Source organism: Peromyscus eremicus, chromosome 23, assembly GCF_949786415.1.
Source record: "Peromyscus eremicus chromosome 23, PerEre_H2_v1, whole genome shotgun sequence".
Classification (NCBI taxonomy): Eukaryota; Metazoa; Chordata; class Mammalia; order Rodentia; family Cricetidae; genus Peromyscus; species Peromyscus eremicus.
This window is the reverse complement of record NC_081438.1, coordinates 28,566,805-28,588,475: the sequence shown is the minus strand read 5'-3', so window position 1 is coordinate 28,588,475 and position 21,671 is coordinate 28,566,805. Positions and strand designations below refer to the sequence as shown.

The 21,671-nt window shown below is 43.1% G+C and overlaps 1 protein-coding gene, 2 long non-coding RNA genes and 1 pseudogene across 4 annotated transcripts in view; 1 reads left to right on the top strand and 3 right to left on the bottom strand.

The window, feature by feature from the left end:
• Positions 1-255: 255 nt before the first annotated feature.
• LOC131898200 (uncharacterized) lies at positions 256-10,150 on the bottom strand. The gene is made up of 3 exons (XR_009375871.1): positions 7,811-10,150; positions 558-726; positions 256-297 (listed from the first exon to the last, which is right to left on the bottom strand). It is a non-coding gene; the product is annotated as an uncharacterized LOC131898200 (long non-coding RNA).
• The window catches only part of LOC131898197 (uncharacterized), a 16,155-nt gene continuing 3,789 nt past the window's right edge, over positions 9,306-21,671 (top strand). Inside the window, exons 1-3 of one of the 2 annotated variants that reach the window (XM_059249304.1) lie at positions 9,306-9,389; positions 10,975-11,496; positions 13,153-13,314. The gene's annotated coding sequence lies outside the window, so the exon portion shown is untranslated. Of the gene's footprint in view, positions 9,390-10,211; positions 11,497-13,152; positions 13,315-21,671 lie in introns of those variants that run through there. The other variant, XM_059249303.1, reaches the window with a different exon arrangement.
• On the bottom strand, positions 10,238-11,862 carry LOC131898201 (uncharacterized). The gene is made up of 2 exons (XR_009375872.1): positions 10,544-11,862; positions 10,238-10,457 (listed from the first exon to the last, which is right to left on the bottom strand). It is a non-coding gene; the product is annotated as an uncharacterized LOC131898201 (long non-coding RNA).
• The window catches only part of LOC131898196 (small ribosomal subunit protein eS6-like), a 20,220-nt pseudogene continuing 13,400 nt past the window's right edge, over positions 14,852-21,671 (bottom strand).

Sequence of the window (21,671 nt, the reverse complement as noted above, 5' to 3'; positions counted from 1 at the left end):
TTTGAAAGTTTATTTTCAATTCTGAGAAATAACATAAATGGACTCAAGGCAAAGATCACATGATGATCTTAAAAGATGTAGAAAAAGCCTTTGATAAAATCCAACATGCTTTTTTTGATAAAAGTCCTATGGTACCTCAATAGAATGGAGGTTTCTATGACAAACCCACGGGCAGCGTCAGGTTCAGTGGAGAAGAACTTGAATCAATCCCAATCAAATCTGAAAATAATCAGTGCTGTCCACTATGCCCAGTCCTTTTCATTACTGTATTTGATGCATTAGCTGGAACCATGAAGCCTTAAAAGGAAATTAAACACATACCAATAGGAAAAGAAAAAAATCAAAGTATCCCTACTTGTCAACGATATGATATTATACACAACATTTTCCAAATATCCTGCCAGAAAACTTACAGAGATGATCAACAGTCTCAGCAAAGTGGCAGGTCACAGAATCAACTTACAAACTCAATAGCTATTCTATACACCACCAACAAACAGGCAGAGAAAGATCATGGAGACACTGCCATGCAGAATATTCTAAAGAAGACAGAATACCTGTGCAGAAGCTTCTAAGTGTTATGTTGGCTTATGCATCAAATCTTGTTTATTTCCCAAGCGACTGCATTCTTGTTCAGAAGGTCCTTCTCTGTAGTTATAGTTTGAAATTCACTCCTTATGTTTTCATCTAGCAATCTCCAGAGTATTCAGATATTCTGCTGCTGATCTGTTTGTATTCAAAAGAGAAGGATTGAGTCATATGCTTGTATCTTTTTATTTACTATCAAAAAGATTTCATGCAAAAATATTTTTTATTGGATGAGATGTATTAGTTCTTCACCTTTTGTTACTCTCCCCTAAAGTTATTTGGTATTACTTTTAAACTTTTAAATATTTTATTGTTTATTATTTTATATATGTTATTATTGTATTCATTTTTTGAAATGAATACATTTACAGTTGACTAGGGAGGCATTACAATATGTGCTAATGATATCCAGAGAGTGATTTGGGAATACCTTGAAAGCATATATTACAAATGGAAAATCAAGAAAGACACCTGTGAGATTTCAAAATTAATTCAGGAGAGGAGGTGCCATAGACTCCCAAATATAAGGATATTGCTCTTTGCTACTATTCAGAACTTGATATAAGAACCTATTGCTGATGGTATTGGCGTAAAAACAGACAGGTGGATCAATGGAATCTAATCAAAGACCCAGACATAAATCCACACACCTATGAACACTTGATTATCGACGAAGAAGCCAAAACTATACAATGGAGAAAAGAAAGCATCTTCAACAAACGGTGCTGGCATGAATCCAACACTCAGTACAAAACCTTATCAAAGAAAAGGGGGCTAAGAGTAACAGCAGCTTCCACCCAGCTTCATTTTTCATACATTCAGGGTTTAGGAGCCTTCAGAGGCTGGGTTTAAATGCATGGAGAGATTTTTATGACAGAGCCACTCAAAGAAATATACATTTCCCTTGTGCAAAACAAACAGTGATTGAAGCTCAGACACACTGCCACCACAAGAGACTCTTTTTGTTTGTTTTGGTTTTTAACATTCTTTTCTAGTCACTTCTTGGGGCGAAGGATAGAACTCAAAAAGCCAGGGGAAACTTATCATACTTGGAAATAGAACTAGGACCTTCTGGAGTGTGTGTGTGTGGGAGCGGGTCCTTTAAAAAACACAGACTCGTGGTGGAGCCTCCTGCCTCAGCCTCCAGAGCCCGCGCCACCACAGGCCCTGCTTGCATTGCTTTTGTTTAGAGTTCGGGTTCCAGGGCCTGCTGTAGGCTCAGGGCCACCTCTACCAACTACTAAGTCCAGCACCAGGACTTTGGTTATTAATATCATTCATTCTAATAGCAGCACAAGCCACTCAGTAGCCTCCAGTCAGGGGACTCAGGCTCCACTTTACCCTGAAGCAACAGGACAAGGCTGGGGGAGGCGTGGCGTGGTGATAAAGCTGATGATGCATTTCCTTAGAGTTGGGGGCTTCCTTTCTTCTGTTTCCTGGGGGAGAGGTTTGCAATGAATGTTTCGGTGATCTTTCAAAAGAAGCTCTGTAACCACTCTTGAACATTCTGATTTTATTTCAAACTTCACTCCAGAAAAGGAGTTCCATTTACTTTTTGTTGTTGCTGTTCCATGATTCTGGGGGGTTGTGGTTGTTGTTACATGTTTCTGGGATTTTTGTTCTTGCCTGCTGTTCCTGCCCTTCTGATTGTATATTACTTTTAAAATAAAAAAAAAATCTAAGAAATTCAAAAGATACAAGAAACTAGATGTAATGCCAACACTCGGAAAGCTGAGGCAGGAGGATTGTGAGTTCCAGTCTGGCCTATGCTCCTTAACAAGGCTCTGTGGGGAAAAAAAAAAGCAGTTCAAAAACAGGAGTGTCCTGTCATATCAGTATAATCATGAAAATTTGGCCCTTGGGTCTGTCATGGCGGCTCATGTTCTGATCCACATTTAGGGGATGAGCACAATGAAGATCAATTCAGTGTTGCCTTTGACTCTGGATATAGTTCTGAGAGCTGCCTAGCCTACAGGAACCCCAGTGTAAAGAGAGAGAAAAAGCACCTGGGGGAGGACAAGTGGCTCACACCTTTAACCCCACCACTCAGGAGGCTGAGCCCTGAGAATCACTGAAAGCTGGAGGCCACTCCGGTCTACACAGGAAGCTCTAGGCTGTCAGGACTACTGAGCAAGGTCCTGTCTCCAAATAAATAAATAAAAGAAACAAATAAACTTGGGACTAGGAGATTGGAATAGAGCACTTTTCTGGCCTGGGGAAAGCTCTCTGGGTTCTATTCCCAGAGTTGGAAAAACAGACAGACAACCCAACAGTCAGCACATGGCCAGGATCCAGGTCCTTGCTCCTTTAAGGTTCCACCTTCCTGAGAAGGTGGCACCTGGCAGGCAAGCCGCAGCAGCAAAGGGTTGCTTTTCTCCTCTGGTCATTTTCTGAAGTTCCTGAAGCCACACTGAAATGTCTCCAGGGTTTTTTCAGCATTCTCCTCTGTAGGCACACAGACATCTTCCTGACCCCTGTGACACACTCAGAGCCTTTCAGGTCAGAACTAATTTCAGCCAGGTGGCAACCCAAGGATTCAGAGGGAAACTCCATCCAGTAAATATTAACACCCAATTAAAACCAGAAACTGAAAGAAAACTATGTGAGGCTTGAGATCTACTCTGCAGTATAAAACATGATACAAACATCATCTCCAGTCCCCTCTGCTATCACGACAGAGACCAGGATAGCCTGAAACTGTGGCAATCCTCCTGCCTCTGCCTCTTGAATGCTGAGATTACAGGTATGGAACACACACACACACACACCCCTTTAAAAGAGAGTTTACTTGCATGTATAGATATGCACTACATTCATGCAGTACTCATGTAGGCCAGAAGAAGGCTTTGGATCCCCTGGACTTGGAGTTACAGGTTATAGTTCTGATCACTGTGTGGGTGCTGGGATTTGAACCTGGGTCCTCTGCAAGAGCAGCAAGCTCTCTTAAAAGCCATCCCTTTAGAAGAGAAAGTAGGAAGTACTCTTGAACGCATTGGCACAGGAGATCACTTCCTAAATATAACACCAGTAGCACAGACACTGAGAACAACAATTAATAATAATAAATAAATAAATACTAAATTAATAAATGGGACCTCTTGAAAATGTATGAGAATTCAGTGGAGTTTCAACCCTAGTTCATCTGCACATCTTCAGGTTCCCATGTGTGCCTTTAATACCTATGGAGTGCCGGGCGGACGCCTTTAATCCCCGCACTTGGGAGGCAGAGCCAGGCGGATTTCTATGAGTTCGAGGCCAGCCTGGGCTACCAAGTGAGTTCCAGGAAATAGGCGTAAAGCTACACAGAGAAACCCTGTCTCGAAAAACCAAAAAAAAAAAAAAAAAATACCTATGGAGTACCCAGGGTTCCCGGGGGTTAGCTACATCTGGCATGGGATATGAGGGAAAAAAATCTACATACACTATGTTCTCATGTGTATTAACTTTATTCCTCTAAGACAAAATTCTATCAATTCAGCTATAGCTCCACCAGGCATTCAAGGCAGGAGGAATAAGTCTAGACATATCTATATCCATCTACTTTATTTCTCTGGGAATGAAATCCTGTCTCCATAACTGCAGTTCCATCCAGGTCCCTAGCTCATAGTCCTGCTAACGACTAATGTCAATTCTCTCAGCCTCATCATCGTCCTCTGTGTCCTCTTTCTCCATTTCTGCTACTCTCTACTCCTGGCACTCAGAAAACTCTACTCGAGATCTGCTTACCCTTTATGGAACCTCTGTCATCCTCTCTTCTCTCTCGCCATGCGGTTCTGTCCCTGTCTACAGAATATACCTGCCTTTTCTTTCCCTGGGCACCTCATTGCCTGCCTCCTCAGGAATGTTGTTTTATCTCCCACCTTGATATGTAAAAAGCTCTTTTGTTCTCAGTCAAAGTGCTCTGGAGAACCAGCAGGCCTCAAGGCCAGGGGATGGCCTGAGCTTCACTAGCACAGGAAACAAAGCTACATGTCTCTGCCAGCTTGTCAGCAGGGCAGTTAGTAACTTAGGTTCAGCAGGTCTGGGGAGCTGAACTGTTTACCAATAGGTCTGGGCACACAAGGATTTCATAGCATAAGACAGCTGAAATATTAAAGGCTGGGTAACACCAAATATTCATAATAAATGGCTTTGCCTTTTGACAGACCCTTGGCTGGTCAAAGTTCAGCTTTAATACACAGCTGAATCTCTATGATATATTCTTGCGGCCCGCAAGACTTTTCATAAAGAAATTAGACACCGTTGGAGAAGCTTCCTAACTCTGTCTATCCATTTTACCTCATGAGGCAATAACACATCTTCATCTTGGTGGCAGATGCCTGCTGCTTTGGAAGCAAGCCATTAGGGTCATGTCCAGTCTTGTGTGCTTTCCAGGTGTAATGCTGACAAGGGTCGGCTCCTTCCCTAGAGCTACTCAAGACCTTTCCTACAGGGTATTTAAGGTCTGGCCCATAAACTTGTCTGGTGGTTTCCCCTCTTCCCCTGAGACCACCGGAGAATGCTTTGCTCATTTTAAAACCTGGACTTAAATTCGGTTTGATTAGGCTTAGTGCATGGGTGGAGTTACCCACTACCTGGGGATATTTTGCTTAATACCTCTTTCTCAGGCTGTTTCCACCCTCTTTGTAAAGCTCTCTTTGGCAGACATCCCATAGTTCTGATACTTCTTTATCTTTCACTTCTCAGGCTGTTTCCACCCTCTTTATGAAGCTCTCTTTGGCAGATATCCCATAGCTCTGATACCTCCAATATCTTTCACTTCACACGATGGCCTCTTAGGAAGGACGTCCTGACATTTCAGGGCCATCATGTGGGGACTCCCCTGCCACATGCTGTCTGGCCTCCGTTCTCTGAAACCACAGAGCATGAATCTATGACCCCTTTACTCTTGCATCCTTCATGCTGAAGCCAGCGCCAAGGAGGTGGCACTGCCAAGTTCTGCAGCCAGCTTGGGTTGGACCCTCATCTCCCTGAACCACACTGGCAGCAGCTTTCGTTTGTAGTTGCTTTCTAGGAGCAGAAAATGCTTTCGGCCTTTTCCTTTTACAAATCAGAAGTGCTGTGTGGGGTCTTGGCCTGGGAGAACTCTTCCGTTTGTTCCGGTCAGATCATTAAAGTTACTAATCTTAACAATCACAGCCTCTGTTCCAGCACATACCTGGGATGGGATGCTAAGTTTGCAACATTTTTTTTTTCTTTTTAAATTTAGCCACAAGTAGGTTCTCAGGTCACGGGCAGAAGGCAGTCAGATTCTTTGCCAAAGTATCCCATGAACGGCCTCCAGTCTGTTTGCTGACATCATTCCCCTGTGAAACCCCTTGAGCTGTGTCTCCCTAGTCCACATGGCTCTCAGCACTACTGCCTTTAGGATCCTATTAGAATGACCCTTTAATCTCTACTTACAGTGTCCAACCACTTTTCTAGTCCAAAGTCCTAAAGTCTTCACATTCCTCTAAAACAAAAACAAAAACAACATGGCCAGGCTTTTCAACAGCAATACTTCATCCCTGATATTAACTTCTGTATTAGTTACTTTCCTATTCCCATGATGTTAAAACATTGTGACCAAGGCAGTTTATGAAAGGAGGATTTTCCTTGGGCTTATGTTTCCAGACAGATAAGAATGCATGCAACAGGAAGACATGGCAGCCAATACAGGAAGCAGAGAGCTCACAATCACAAGAGAGCAAGGAAGTGGTGTGAGGCACAGGGCTTGGGGATTAAACCAGTAGCTTCCAAAAAAGGTAATCTGACACCTGTGGAACATCTTGTAATGTCTGGAGACAGCTTCTGCAGTCAGAAGAGGGAAGGTGAGGTTGGCACCTAGCAGAGGGGAAACAGTCCCGGACTGGAAAGAAACCAAGTGTCTGTCACAGTTGGAAGAACAGACAATCTGTGGCATAGGGCTGTGCCCAGTGCTGCTGCTGGTCTACAATCCCAGCTCTTCAGGAAGCAGAGGTAAGGGAATCAATAGCTCAAGTCGCTCTCTCTGCTTTCAGCTTGTGCTGTGAGATGTGAACCCTCAGCTCCAGCTCTAGCCTCTTTGCCTGTCATCTGTCACTCAGCTCCATCATCATGGGTGTTTATTTCTCTAGAACCATAAACTTAAATCAACCCTTCATTCTATGTCTTTCCCTGGTCATGCTGTTTTATCACAGCCACAGAAAAGTGACCAAGACAACAACAGTGTGAATTCAAGGATAGCCTGGGAACTTAGTGAGACCTTGTCTTAAATACAAGATAAAAAGAGGGGTGAGCATACAGCTCAAGAGTACAATGCTTGCCGGGCGGTGGTGGCGCAAGCCTTTAATCCCAGCACTTGGGAGGTAGAGCCAGGCGAATCTGTGAGTTCGAGGCCAGCCTGGGCTACCAAGTGAGTCCCAGGAAAGGCGCAAAGCTACACAGAGAAACCCTGTCTCGAAAAACCAAAACCAAAAAAAAAAAAAAAAAAAAAGAGTACAATGCTTGTAGAACTTGCTCAAAGCCCTGGGTTCTACCTCTAGTACCATTTTTTTAAAATGTGGGCCAAGGAGCTGGTTTAGTGGGTAAAGTACTTGGCACACAAGCATGAGGACCTGAGTTCAGATCCCCAGAACCTGTGTAAAGCTGGATGTGGTAGCACTCTGTTGTCAGGATGGGAAACAGAGGCAGGGGAATCCCATGAAGCTAGCCTGTCATCTGCAGCTGTAAACAACAGGAGACTCTTGACAAGGCTGGGGAGAGGAAACCTCAACTGAAGAGTGGCCTCCATCTGATTGGCCTGTGGGCATGTCTGTAGGGCATTTGCTTGATTGCTAATTGATGGAGGAGGGCCTTGCCAACACTGTGGGTGGTACCACCCTTAGGCAGGTGGCATGGGCTGTATAAGAAAGGAAACTGAATGTGAGCCCAGCCTACTCTCCAAAACATACATCCAGAGGTGTGTGTCTCCTAGGTGATTTCAAATCCAGACAAATTTGGCATGAAGATTAACTATCTATTCTAGTTCCTTTTTCTGACCAAGAGCAACATAGGAAATAAAAGTTTTATTTTATCTTGCACTTCCAGGTCAGTCTATCATTGAGGGAAGTCAGGGTAAAACTTGTGCGGAACCTGGAGGCAGGAACTGAAGCAGAGACCATGGAGAAGTAATGCTTGCTCTCAAGCTCACATTCTAGATTTCATGTTAGGTAATGAAAACAAAAGAAAACAAAACAAAACACTGTAATATCAAACCTCGTACCTGTGCACCTTGCTTTACTCTCTGTAGTAGCATCATTTGCTTCTTGGCAAATGTGATGAGATCTTCTCCGGGCAACATCTCCAGCTGAAGCAGTTGTCATATGATCGACTTCTGTAACCCATGCATCCAGTGTGTCCCCCAAAAGAAACACAACATCTGCCTAAAACAAAAACACGCTCAACATTCAAGGCAACCATACTTCTAAAATTAACAAGTATAACTTCAACAACTTTAAGTAATCAGAAGAATCAAAAAGCAAACAAAAACCCCAGCATAAAACTCTTACAGAAACCATTAAGTTCTCTAAGTGTACGAGTGGGTGTTGGACCTAGAGATTTGTAGAGCTGTAAAACTCATTCTGTTGGAAGCTGAAAAGTCATCCATGTGCACATGAAAACAAACATAACTACAGTCGCACATGAATGGAGGAACATTCAGGCTTTATCTAAAATCTTAGGCTTTACTAACTCTGAAGACTACTTAATCCTTGTGCCTTCCGTTTCCTCACCTGTAGAATAAGATAATGAAGGAACTCAGCTCAGGAAGAAGCTTAAGTGACAGAATCGGGAGCTTAGGCAAATGCCTGGAACTCAGTAAGCAAATGAAACATTTTGGTAATAAACAACTACCTTTCAGAATCATTGAGCATTAAACATTTCACAGGGCTGTAAGAAGGACCTTATTCAACCCTCCTTTGACTATGGAGCTGAGTCAACACGATATAACTCCTTGACTCTTCCCTTTATCAGGTCCTCTTCATCGCGTCACTGTGTAAATGTCTGAAATACAGCAGGATCTCTCGGGATAGCGATAACAAGGAGCAGGAAGGAAACAAACTGCTTGTACATCAGGAAATTAAAAAAAAAAAAACACCAGGAAATCAATGGGTGATTATAAATTGAAATGGAAATCCCTGAGGAAAGGAAGAGTGCTTCTTTTAAAGAAGAAATCCTTCTCCCCATGCCCGAATTTTCCAATTGATTACCCTTCCGTGCTACAGGGAACCTGGCAGTGGAATGCTCTCCTCACCTTGGATTTTCTGGTCCCGGAGGGTGCCGCAGCCACCCCATCTTGAAGAGGTCCGTGCAAAACAAAATCGTCACAAGAATTCAGCCAAAAGAGCTTGTGACAAGGAAGAGCCCCTTCAGGATCAAGAACCAGGGACCGTCGCCCTGGCACGTGCCAGCACCGGGCTCTACGCTGAGCGCAGCGGCCGGCACTGAGCCGCGGAAGCCAGGACAGCATGATGGCCGTTCCCTCCCCCTCCTTGAGTGATGCAGACCAAAGGGGCAGAGCGACTCCACCGTTAGCTCCCTGCCCCTACCACCGTCACCGCTGCTATGCAGGAGTCTGGGTTGCTCCGCCTCTGAGGCTGCCAGAGCAGATTAAGGGTGGTGCTAAGGGAAAGCCTCCCCAGAATGCCTCCCCCGGTTTCCAAGGTTACATGGAAGAGGCACTTCCTCTTCTTCCTCAGCCTCCTGGAGGAAGTTAGTTCCCTGTGAGCTGGTCTCTGGCCTTTGCCTGCAGCACCAGGAGCCTCAGAGCTCTGCCCTGGGTGGAGTGAGGCGTTTGAACACAGGTGTTCGTTGATCACTTTGTTTCCTAATTTTTTAAGATGTTGTTTGTAAGTTTGAGTATCCCAACTAGTGGGCATATGTGGAACAAGTAGTTCCTAGGTGATGTAATTCTGTCAGATGTACAAAATTTGTTGCGTCGTGAATAGTAATTGGGAATGTATATCTGGATCCATTAGTTTATCAGAGTTGCAAAATGCTGACATGTTGACTCTGTCCTTCTAAAAATTAATTAATTGGCTGAGATAATTCTTGTGCTTCTTAAGATTGTTAATTTGAAAGGCTCTGGAATCATGTAGGAGACCAGCCTTTAGGCTTGTCCGTGAGATTTCTCTAGATTAAATTAATTGAGATGGGGAAACCCACGGTAAATGTGGGTGGCGTTATTCCGTGGATTAGAGGACATGTCTGCATGAAAAGGAGAAAGCAAATTGCACACCAGCATTCATCTGAAAGGATTCATCAAGGTCACAGTGTGGAAAGTCAAGAGTGACTGGTGTCTATAGGCTCCCTTCAGTGTGGTCCCTAAGGAGAGAGGGTGGGATACAGGGATCTAAGAGTTCTGCCAGAGTATAGCAGCCTTCCCTTTCCTAGTGGTTGCTCACAAGGGGATGGAAGGAAGAAAAAAGAGGAAAATCTCAGAGGACTCTCTGGAGAGGCAGGCAAAGAAGAGATGGAAGATATTCCAATATAGATGTTTGTTGTTGCCTCATAGAGTGGTAACAGATAACATCTAGACTGACCTAAGCCATTAAAAAAAAAAAAAAAAAAAAGGCCTGATATTTTTCAATAGTTAATCCTGGCCCAAACATAAACTGGAAGATGGAATAAGGAGTATCAATCATAGTGCTGCTTGTTTGTAGGTGAAAAGGCATTTATTTATTCCTCCAGTTTTTCAGGCTGTCTTCTCCCAGGTGTAGACACACACTAATTGCAGGTACAGGCCTTCAAGCAGTTTGGCCCTCACCCCAAGTATAGCCAGAGAGTATCTCAAGTTACCCAGGGGTAAAGGCAGATAGTTTTGTTGGCTTGATCCTCTTTGATCGTGGCTTCTGGAAGCTGTGTGGCATGATCTTACAAAATATGAAGATATCAGAGGTTTACAATTCAAAGTCAAGTTTTGTCCCTGATAATCCTCTGGTGGGGCAAAAATCCTTACCTCCTTTTTGTCCTCATTCTCAATACACAGCACAGCAAGCAACTGGATTCCTTCTCTCTCGCTTCTCTAGTTCTTCAGAAAAAGGTATTTTCTTCAGTTTTACAGTGGAATGAATACCTTTTGTTAGGAAATTGTCATGTGCTATGTAAACTCACTGAAGCTGGCTCCAGAGGTGAGATTTTCCCACAGACCCAAGCACGTATGTCTCACAGTGTCCTCCAAACTCCCTGTTTTCCATCCCTCTTTTCTCTACTTTGTAGCAGGAGAAAGGAGAACAGCAAAGCAGCACTGGGATGAAAAGCACTGTGCCCTTGGAAACAGCTAAAAAGGCACTGTTTCCAAAAGAGGATACTGTTGTTTAACCCAGGATATAAAATGGCTGTGGTACCCAGAGCAAGAACTGACCTGCATTTCTGTTCCCTTTGGATTAGACTTCCTGGTACCAGAAAGCACCATGCGAGATTCCAGAGATGGGAGACAACTCACAGTCCTTCCCAGCTCTGACACCTGTGAACCGCATCAACCAGCATGGCATGACAACCCGGGTGCAGTTGTGGCATGTGTGTGTACCTTGGACTAAATTGGACTCATTGGACTTAAGACCTGCTCAACAAGAGGGCAACCATGCTTGATACAGGAAACAAACCTAACTATTCAGTGCTAGTGAGGTCATGGTTATTGGTAGAGAATTTACAGCCACTAATTTGCTAAACCAGCATCATCCCTAACAACAATCTCTAAACATTTGTCCTTATGCCCACAGATAATTGTGGTCCTCACTGCTCATCAAGGCAACTTTTCTTTGCAATGTACGGAGACCACTACAGAAAAACACAATCAATCAATATGCAGAGTTGTAGAGGTCAGTCCCAATGGATGAGACTGAGAACATGGGCAGAGAACATGGGCAGAGAAGAGCCCATGAGGCTTCAACCCCACATAAAAAACTACAGGTAACTGAGGAAAGCTGGGAGCATGAGAGCACACCAGTCGCTTGTCCAGTACCAAATAATCAGCCCTGAAAACATCCATACAAGTAACAGGGACTGAAGAGGTTATATTTAGAAATATGCATGTATATATGTATGTACATATTTGCATACAATAATAGTTAACAAAAAAAGAAGCCATGAATATGGTGGAGAGCAGGGATTGTTATATTGGAAGGGTTCTGAGGGAGAAAAGGAAAGGAGAAATGTTATATTGTTTACCTTCCCTGGCCAGGGAGGCTAAATCTCTTCACAATAAAAGGTCTGTGAAAAGATCTATAAGGGATTACCAGTGGACTCCAGACTTAAGAGTGGTGTGAACAAAGCACTTCCCACTTTTATTCTTTTTTTTTTTTTTTTTTTTTTTTTTTTTTTTTTTTTTTTGGGTTTTTCGAGACAGGGTTTCTCTGTGTAGCTTTGCGCCTTTCCTGGGACTCACTTGGTAGCCCAGGCTGGCCTCGAACTCACAGAGATCCGCCTGGCTCTGCCTCCCGAGTGCTGGGATTAAAGGCGTGCGCCACCACCGCCCGGCTCCACTTTTATTCTTAAAACAAGAGAAATGTGAGGTGACTTTTACAGTTAACCTAAGCAAATAGAAGGACACTGAGGAAATTCAGCTGGTGGTATGTCTTATCATCTTTGGTCATATGAACAGAGCCAAGAGTATCCCACCCAGGCCTTTTCCTTTTCTGTAGAGGTAATGTGTACATGCCAAGCCGTTCCCTTTCATGTCCTTGCTTTCAAGTGCATTCACTTATGGTTTATACATTTTTTTTCTACAAAGCTACCTGGGGAAAAGAACATTCTGCACTCCAACCATATTTTACTGTTAAGGTTACAGCTTCTTTTTTTAACATAGGCTCCTGATTTTATAATCTCAGAATGGCTAGTAAACTCTTTTTTTTTTTTTTTTTTTTTTTTTTGAGATATGGTCTCTCTATGTACTTCTTGACTGTCCTGGCACTCACCACGTGCAGACCAGGCTTGGCCTGCAACTCACACATACCCACTTTCCCCTGGCTTCCATGTGCAGGGATTAAAGTTGTGCATCCCAATCAGCCAGTAAACAGTTTGAAAAGTATTCAATGTCCTTGGCTATGAAGGAAACACAGATGAAAACTACTTCAGGATTCCATCTCACTCCAGGCAGAATGGCTATGATCATGAATACAAGTGACAAGCAATAGTGATGTGGATGTACAGAAAGAAACACTCTTATGCGCTGTGGGTGGAGGCATAAACTAGTACAGACACTATGAAATCAGGCTGGTCTCACAAACGTCCCCCACAGGCTCCCATAGTTGAACACTTGGTCCCCATTTGGTGACACTGTTTAGGGAAACTGTAAAAGGTAGAACCTTGTTGGAGGATGTACCTAACAAAGGATGAACTTTGAGCACGAATGGTCTTGCTTCACTTCCAGCTCATCCTCTCTGCTTTATTTTTGCTTTTGAAGATAAAACTGTAAGTCAATATAAATTCTTTCATAAGCTGTTATTACTCAGAGTAGCTTCCCAGAGCTAGTGAGGTCATGGACCTTAGAAAAGAATCTACCAGCACAACTTTTCTAGACTAGCATAATTCCTTACTACACTTGAAATCTTATCCTTATATCCACAGATAAGTGAAGCTACTATCCCTCATTTAAGACTCTTCTCTTTACAAAACATGTGGAGACCATCACAGAAACCACAACTGGACACAATGCGGAAATAAACCAGTGGGTCAAGGGGAGACCAGTACCAACGGATACATCTACATCACAGCTGTGTCTCTGAACAGGTACCAATATGGAAGCGAGCTTGTGAAAGCTAAAATACCAGGAAGTTTGCTCTGCAACAGTTTCTCCTAAAAATGACTCTATAAACAAGACCAGGACAACAGCAGTATCAACGGACATGTTGATGTAGAACACCCCTAGACAAAGGACTACAGGCACCTAATGACTGCTGAGAGGAGAATTAGTTTCTCCCAGGGTTGAACCCCTTATTCAATGTCTAATGCAGAGTGGTCAGCCCTGAAACTGTATATACACACACAACAAAAAATGTATTCCACAAGTTGTGTATACATATATATTACATATTGTCTTAGAGTTTTTATTGCTGTGAAGAAACACCATGACCATGATGACTCTTATAAAGGAAAACATTTAATTGGGTGGCTTACAGTTTCAGAGTTAATCATCATGGGGAGATTGGTGGCATGTAGGCAGACATGGTGTTGGAGAGGTAGCTGATAGTTCAGCATCTTGTGCAGGCAACAGGAAGTGGTCTGTCTCACTTGCATGGATTGAGCATACGAGACCTCAAAGCCCAACTCCACAGTGACACACTTCCTCCAACAAGGTCATACTTATTCCACCAAAACTACACCTCCTAATAGTGCCACTCCCTAGGAGCTTATGGGGGCCAATTACATTCAAACTACGGAGGTCCACTCTCTGGCCCCCAAAAGCTTGTAAAAATATCATAATACAAAATGCATTTAGACCAACTTCAAAAGTTCCCATAGTCTATCACAATATCAACAATGTTTCCAAGTCCAAGATTCACCCTTCTGAGGTTCATGCAATCTCCTAACAGTAATCCCCTACAAAATCAACATCAAAGAATAGATTACATAATTAAAACATATAATGCCATAGGATATACATTAGCATTCCAAAATGTAGGGAAGGTGGTAGAGTGAGGAAACACCGGACAAAAGCAAGACCAAAAACCAGATGGGCAAACTTCCAAACTCTCTATCTCCGTGTCCCATGTCAAAATGCTCTTCAGATCTCTTAACTGCTTTTAGCTTTGTTGACTGCAACATACTTCTTTCTCTTGGGCTGGTTCCACTCCCTGTTTGCAGCTTTCCTCAGCAGGTATCCCATTGTTAGGTGTGACATCTTTTGTTCCACAGTGCTGTGAACAGTGCAGCAGTGTGGGCGCACTGAACGGGGGTGTGGACGTATGCATTGTGACAATGTGACTTAGATTCATTTTGTATAGACCCTGGAGTGGCTTCGCTGGACAGTATGACAGCTTTAGTGTTTTGTTATTGTTAACCTCCTGTGATGATTGATCTTCCTCTCCCTCTGGCTACATTTGTAATCACCTGGGAGCCACACCTCTGGGTGTGTATGTGAGGCTGTCTCCAGAGAGGGTAAACTGAGCAGGGGAGACCCACGCTGAGTCTGGGCAGCACCATCTCATGAGCTAGGGTTCCAGACTGCTTCAAAAGCGAAGTGAAGTGGATGCTGAGCAACAGGATTCATCTGCTTTCTGACCAAAGAGACAATGGGATCAGCCACTTCAGACACCTGCACCACTTCTTCCCCACCAGGATGGACTAAACCATTCAACAGGAGCCCAAATAAATATACCATCCTGCCTCAAATTCCTTTCTCAGATATTTTGTCAAAGAATTTGGGAAGTCACCAACAGCCCCCATATTGATTCCCATGGCAGCTGCACCAGTTCCCATTCTGACCAGCAGAGTATAAGAGCTCACTTCCACCTCCTCCCTGGAAGCTTTTGTTTCCTTAATATGACAGTTCTGACTATAATGAGATAGTATCACCACACAATTTTAATTTATATTTCCAGTGGATTGTGGTATTTGCCCCTTTTTTTCAAATGTTTATGGAGTTTTTGAAATTATAGTTGTATTTCTTCAATTTACTTGTCCATTTATTAATTGGAAGATTTTTTGATATTCAAGTTTTGAAATTCATTACAGAGCCTAGATATTAATCTGCGGACTGATCTTCTCCCATTTGCCAGGCTGTCTCTTTATGCTGGGGATTGCTTCCTTGCTAATGGAGCATGATTTTTAATTTTTGGAGGCCTATTTGTTGAGTTCTTGGAATATATTGTGTACTGGATTTCTTCTCAGAATGTTCTTGCATATGCCCATATATTGAGCTGTTTTCTGTAGCTTTTTCTCTAGTGGTTTCAGGTCTCACCTTAGGGTCTTTGTCTAATCTGAACTGCACTTTTGGTTGGAGGAGAGATGAGAATCTAATTTTATCCTCTATGTGTGAATATCCAAAACTACTTATTCAAAAAATATCATTTTCCTCAATGTATGTTTTTGGCATCTTTGTCCAAAGTATGTTGGGGCCTGGAAGGATGGCTCAATGGTTAGGAGAACTTTCTGCACTGACATAGGATACAGGTTTGCTTCCCAGTATCCAATCTGTCAACTCACAACCACCAGTAAGTAGCTCCAGCTCCAGGGGATCCAAAGTCCTCTTCTGTCCTCCAAGGGCACTCCCATTCACTGCCATACACCTGGACACAGACATATAAATAAAAAACAAAAATCTTGTTAAAGACCAGGGTGGTTCTAGCTGTGTGGCTTCATTTCTGTGTCCTCTGTCTATTCTACTGGTCTACTCTTCTGTTTTCTGATAGTACCATGCTGTTCCTGCCACTTAGAACCAAGTCTTGAGATCAAATGTTCTGATAACCTGCAGTGTTTTTTCCTGCTTTGGATTATTTTTTTCCTAGAGTCTTTTTAGCCATCATATGCATTGTAGATTTTTTCCTCTTGCTTTGTGAAGAATATCATTGGAATTTTCATAGGTATTACCAAGATCACTAGATAGATTTTGACAAAAGAGACAGTTTATTTTATTCATATCAATCCAAAAGCATGAGAAATTTTCTGTTTTCTAAAACCTTAATTTTTTCTTATATTTTTGGTTGTAGATATCATGTACCTTCAATGGTAGGTATTATTTAAAAAAAAAAACTTTTAAAAGTGGATGGGGTCCCCACCTCCTGATTTCGACAGTATCCAGAGTTTGATTACTGCGACCCGCGCAGCTGGAGCACGAAATCTGGCGAGGGACCCCGAGATTAGACAGCACTCTAGACACCCAGTTTCAGTTCATCAGGGAAGCAGCTCTCTTTATTCATACCAACATGGGCTTATATACCCCTCCAACAGCAGGGGTCAAGGAATGGTTACTCTGTATCCAGAGGCAAGCCGGACACTGTTTTCCAAACAGGAAAAACCACAGGGGAACTGATCCCCAGCACCCTCTGGAACCCAACTGCACATTTTTCACACAAACAACTTAACTGGGACAGGACAAAAAAAGGGCATTTAAAATGAAGGCAGCAAACTTACTGCTGCCGACATGTCCTCCCTTTTTATTTTCAAAAGGAACACATCAGCTAGAACAGCCTGTGGAAGATCAGATAGCCCCTGCCTTAGGTCACCTGTTGCAATCCCCAAACTTACCCGTCATAGGGGGCTGCCCTTATGCCCCCTGCCTTAGGTCGCATGAGGACCACAGGAGTTGCCCGTCTCTGGGTACTATCTGTAACCACACTTGTGCAGATTCAGAGGGTGACATGGCCAGAAGGGCTTGCTGTCGGTGTCGAGTGAACTGGCGTTGCCATTGGCATAGCAGAAATAACCCAATTCCCATACCACCTGCACAGATTAATAAGAGGGAAACAGACCCTGCCCACCTAGTAATCCACCCAACAGCATTAGACATTAATGACCACCAGGTCTGCTCATTTACAGGAACAACTCTAGTTTCATCAATCCTTACAATAGCATGTGCTAACTGAATTGTATAGTTCAAAAATGTTCCATTCCAAGGCCCTCGCAAATAAGCATTCAATTCTGCAACCTTGGCCAATGCATTAAAAGCTGCATGAGGGGTTATACAAACTTCTGACATTCCATAAGCATGTAACATATGTTGGCGTATCCACAACATATCTATTTGTTCTTGTAACAGTGCTGCTTGCTGATTAAGCATCAGAATTCCAAAGTGTAATTGTCCATTCAATGTTTGCTGAGTGTCCAAGGCACCAGCCACCCTCTCAGATAATGTGTTGATAACGGCAGCCTGTTGAACAGTCTGAGATAATGCAAGCCCAGCAGCTGTAGCAGCAACAGCAGATGCAGCCACAGCCGCAACAATTGGGGCAGGAATGCCAAAGTCTCTTCTTGTCCTCTTCAGTTGCAGCGGAAACTGATCAGAAGGACTCTCCAGAGGCATCACTGCAAATGCAGGTATTCTCACAATCACTGCATGGGACCAATTATTCAAGCTACAATTTAGAACTGAACAGTTCAGTAGTCCCTCCCCTCCCACATCACCATTCCAAACAACAAAAGGGAAAGGAGCACTTGGGAGACCCACAACACGAGACATGCTGGAATTACCTACAAAGTCTGCCAAAGAAGTATTACTCAGGACTAGGCAATCATGAAATCTGCCTTTCAGATTCAAGGAGATATCACTGGTATTATTCTTGCCAGCTGTCTTGGAGTTTTACATTGCTGGCAGCAGTACCAATTGTCCAATTAGAAGAAAATACAGCAGGAAAAAGCAGGGCTATCAATACTCACAGGCAGTAACACAGGCGGATTTCTTACTAAACTCCATAACGGCTCAGCTTCTCCCTGAGGCATCATCATGGGCATCATCATCAGCCACAGTATCCACAGATGCATTTTTATCAATCTCTTCTGCCAGGCATATACACCTTTCTGGGAGCCAAATGGGCTTTTCAGCACCTGAAGGATAAACACACACAGCTCCCCTCACTCTGGCCAACATAGGTGCAGGAGGCTGCCAGGTACGGGTGGCTAAATCCTTCCATCGCACCTTAGCATCAGAGACAGAGGGGCCACCAAAATGCCTCTGAGCTGCTGAAACTCCCTTGCTATCAACAAGCAAAAAATTTAAAGTAAAAAGTGTAATGGAAAGTAAAGCTTGAGGTCCTTGTATATCCCTATACATCTCACCCTCTTTTATTTTTTGCAAATCGGTTTTAAGATGTTGATGAGCCCTTTCCACTATGGCTTGCCCCTGGGGGTTATAAGGAATGCCAGTCTTATGAATAATATTCCAATGTTTACAAAATCCTGTGAAGCTGGCACTGGTATACACAGGACCATTATCTGTTTTTATATGCTAAGGAACCCCCACATAGGAAAAAGCTGAAATTAGATGTTTTTTAACATCTTGAGCACGTTCTCCTTTATGCAGAGAGGCAAATATTAAGTGAGAAAAGGTATCCATTGACACATGCACATAGGCCAATGGTCCAAAGCTAGAAATATGAGTAACATCAGTCTGCCAAATCTCATTTGAGATAAGTCCTCGAGGGTTGACACCCAGAGAAGGCACATGAATAAATGGTGCACATAAAGCCTCAAGTCTAGAACAACTAGTACGATGTTGCAAGGTCTGAGCATTAACATGAAATTTACGATGCAATTGTAGAGCATTATCATAGGCAGTAACAGCGGGGAAACAATTGAACATTCATGGCATGGCACCCAATTGTACCTCCCATCGAGTATAATGATCTGCCACTTTATTGCCTTCAGCTAGTGGACCAGGCAACTCTGTATGTCCTCTAAGATGCCCAACAAACACAGGATGCTTCCTTGCCCAGATTAATAGTTGAACTTGTTGAAGTTGGCTTTGCACAGCAGAGTGTCGGCCTATGTATGGGGCAGTTTCTATACCACAATGGCCTTAGCTACATAACAGCGATCAGTATAGATATTAAGGTCGTCTGTAGGAAACATTTCAAGAGCTAGCTGTAAGGCAAACAACTCTGCTTGCTGAGCAGACATATTGGAAGTAGATATTCGTCCAGTAATGTTCTCACTAACCATCACTGCATATCCATTCCCAGAGGCATCCATAAAGACAGTCCTTGCATTATTAAGAGGGCTTTGTTTTACTACCCTGGGAAAAATAAATGAACAAACCTTAAAACTTTCAATAAGTTTATGCTTAGGATAATGATTATCTGTCTGGCCACAAAAGGTACAGAGAAACAAACACCAAGATTCATGTTCCTTTTGCAAAGTGTCTAACATTTCCTGTACATAAGGCAATACAAGATTGTCAAACATCTTTCCAAAGGTAGTCAAACTGAGTTCCTTAGCTTTCCACAATAGTTGAATAACCAATTCATAATAAGGATTCAATACCTTAGTAGGTGAAGCAGACAGATGAACCCAATAAATAGGCCCAGTCTGCCAAAACACTCCAGTGGGAGAAAATTTGGAAGGCAAGACTAGTAATTGTAAAGGCCGGCCATAATCTATCTGCTGAACATGTAAATCTAATAAAGCCTGTTCTACTTGAGCCAATGCTGCTTTTGCTTCTGGGGTTAATTCCCATAATGATGTAGGTGAAGAATCTCCTTTAAGAATATCATAAAGAGGCTTTAGATCTCCAGTAGTTATCTGAAACATGTAGGTCTAAGCCATTGAATTTCTCCTAAAAATTGCTGCCATTGATGCAAGGTTTGTAATTCTGAAATTTTAAATTGTAACTTTTGAGGAGCAATACCTACTTGCTGAATAGTATAACCAAGATACTGATATGGCATTTTCTGTTGCACCTTTTCAGGTGCTATAACTAGTCCAGTACTGGCAAGTGCTTGTTGTAAATCTGCATAGGTTTGCAGCACTTGTTCTTGTGTGCGTGCAGCCAGTAAAATATCATCCACATAATGTATGATATATGTCTCTGGATATTTGTTCCTTATGGGAGATAAGGCTTCTGCAACATACATTTGACACATCCTAGGACTGTAAGCCAACTGCTTAATAACGGGCATAGCCTGATCAGAGTCCCCAACTATCTTTCCAGCTAGCTGTAACAAGCGTGAGACAAAGTCAGCATATGGCTCAGAAGGGCCCTGCAGCACTTTTGATATCTGTTCTCCTGCAGCTACATTAGGTAGTGATTTCCAGGCTTGCACTGCGGCAGCAGCTATTTGAGCATAGGTACCGAGATCATATAAAATCTGTTGTTGAAGGTTAGCATACTGTCTTGATCCCGTGAGTATGTCATAATTTCTCTGGGGTTGTCCAGCTCGAGCATTTATGTAAGCCAGTTCTAAGCATTTCTCATGATTTTCACTTTTCCATAGTAAATAATCATCCCCAGATAACACAGCTCGGCACAATCGCTGCCAATCACTTGGCATCAAATGATTAGCGGAAAATGATTCAGAGTCACAGTGAATGGAGCCTGTGGTCCATAACTGCTCACTGCCTCCTTCAACTGCTTCATCTCTTTGAAAGTTAAAAGAACATGCTCCCGGACCACCTGTCCAGCTTGATTCTGAGTTTCAGTTACTGGATATGTTTCATGCCACATCACCCCCTTTTTTTGCCTATATCTGTCCTCTGATTCTTTTTCCTCCCCTATCCAATGAGGATTTCTTGGCAGGGGCCGAGACAACAGAGGCATAGAAGGTGCTGACTGTGCTTTCATTTTTGCATGACACAACTTCTGTTGTAGTTCCTCTATCTCTTTTTCTAGCTGCTCTTCCTCCTCTACTAAATCTGAGACAGAGGCAAGATCATCGTCTTCTTCCTCATCCATTAAATCTTTCACAAATATCCTTATACACTCTTTACAGGGGACCTCGACCTCTTCCTTTTCCCCTTTCAAAGATTCATTCATCTCGGCCTCCTGAGCGTTAGCAAATGCTTGCTCACACTCTGAAAGTTGCTCTTTCACTTTCACTTTATCAGTCAGAAGAGCATCTTTCACAACTCTCCATAGAGAGCTGTAGGAAATTTATCTGTCAAACCTCCTCCCGTCAGAAACCAAGGACTTGCTTCAGCTATGGTGTCCGCAAATGTGAGTGCGGTGCTAGACTTAATTCCTGTTCCTTGCTTACTTGACTTAATTCCTGTTCCTCAGTGGCCAACTGAGCTTTTGCAGTAGAATTACCCATGGTACGTACCAATGTTCCAGACCTCTACCCCTCCTTTTAGGGTGAGCTTCGTTCGCTTACCCCTTTCCAGATCTCAGTGGGACCTCCACTTGCCACGACACGCGCAGCTGGAGCACGAAATCTGATGAAGGACACTGAGGTTAAACAGCACTCTAGACACCCAGTTTCAGTTCATCAGGGAAGCAGCTCTCTTTATTCATACCAACATGGGCTTATATGGACCTCTAACAGCAGGGGTCAAGGAATGGTTACTCTGTATCCAGAGGCAAGCCGGACACTGTTTTCCAAACAGGAAAAACCACAGGGGAACTGATCCCCAGCACCCTCTGGAACCCAACTGCACATTTTTCACACAAACAACTTAACTGGGACAGGACAAAAAAAGGGCATTTAAAATGAAGGCAG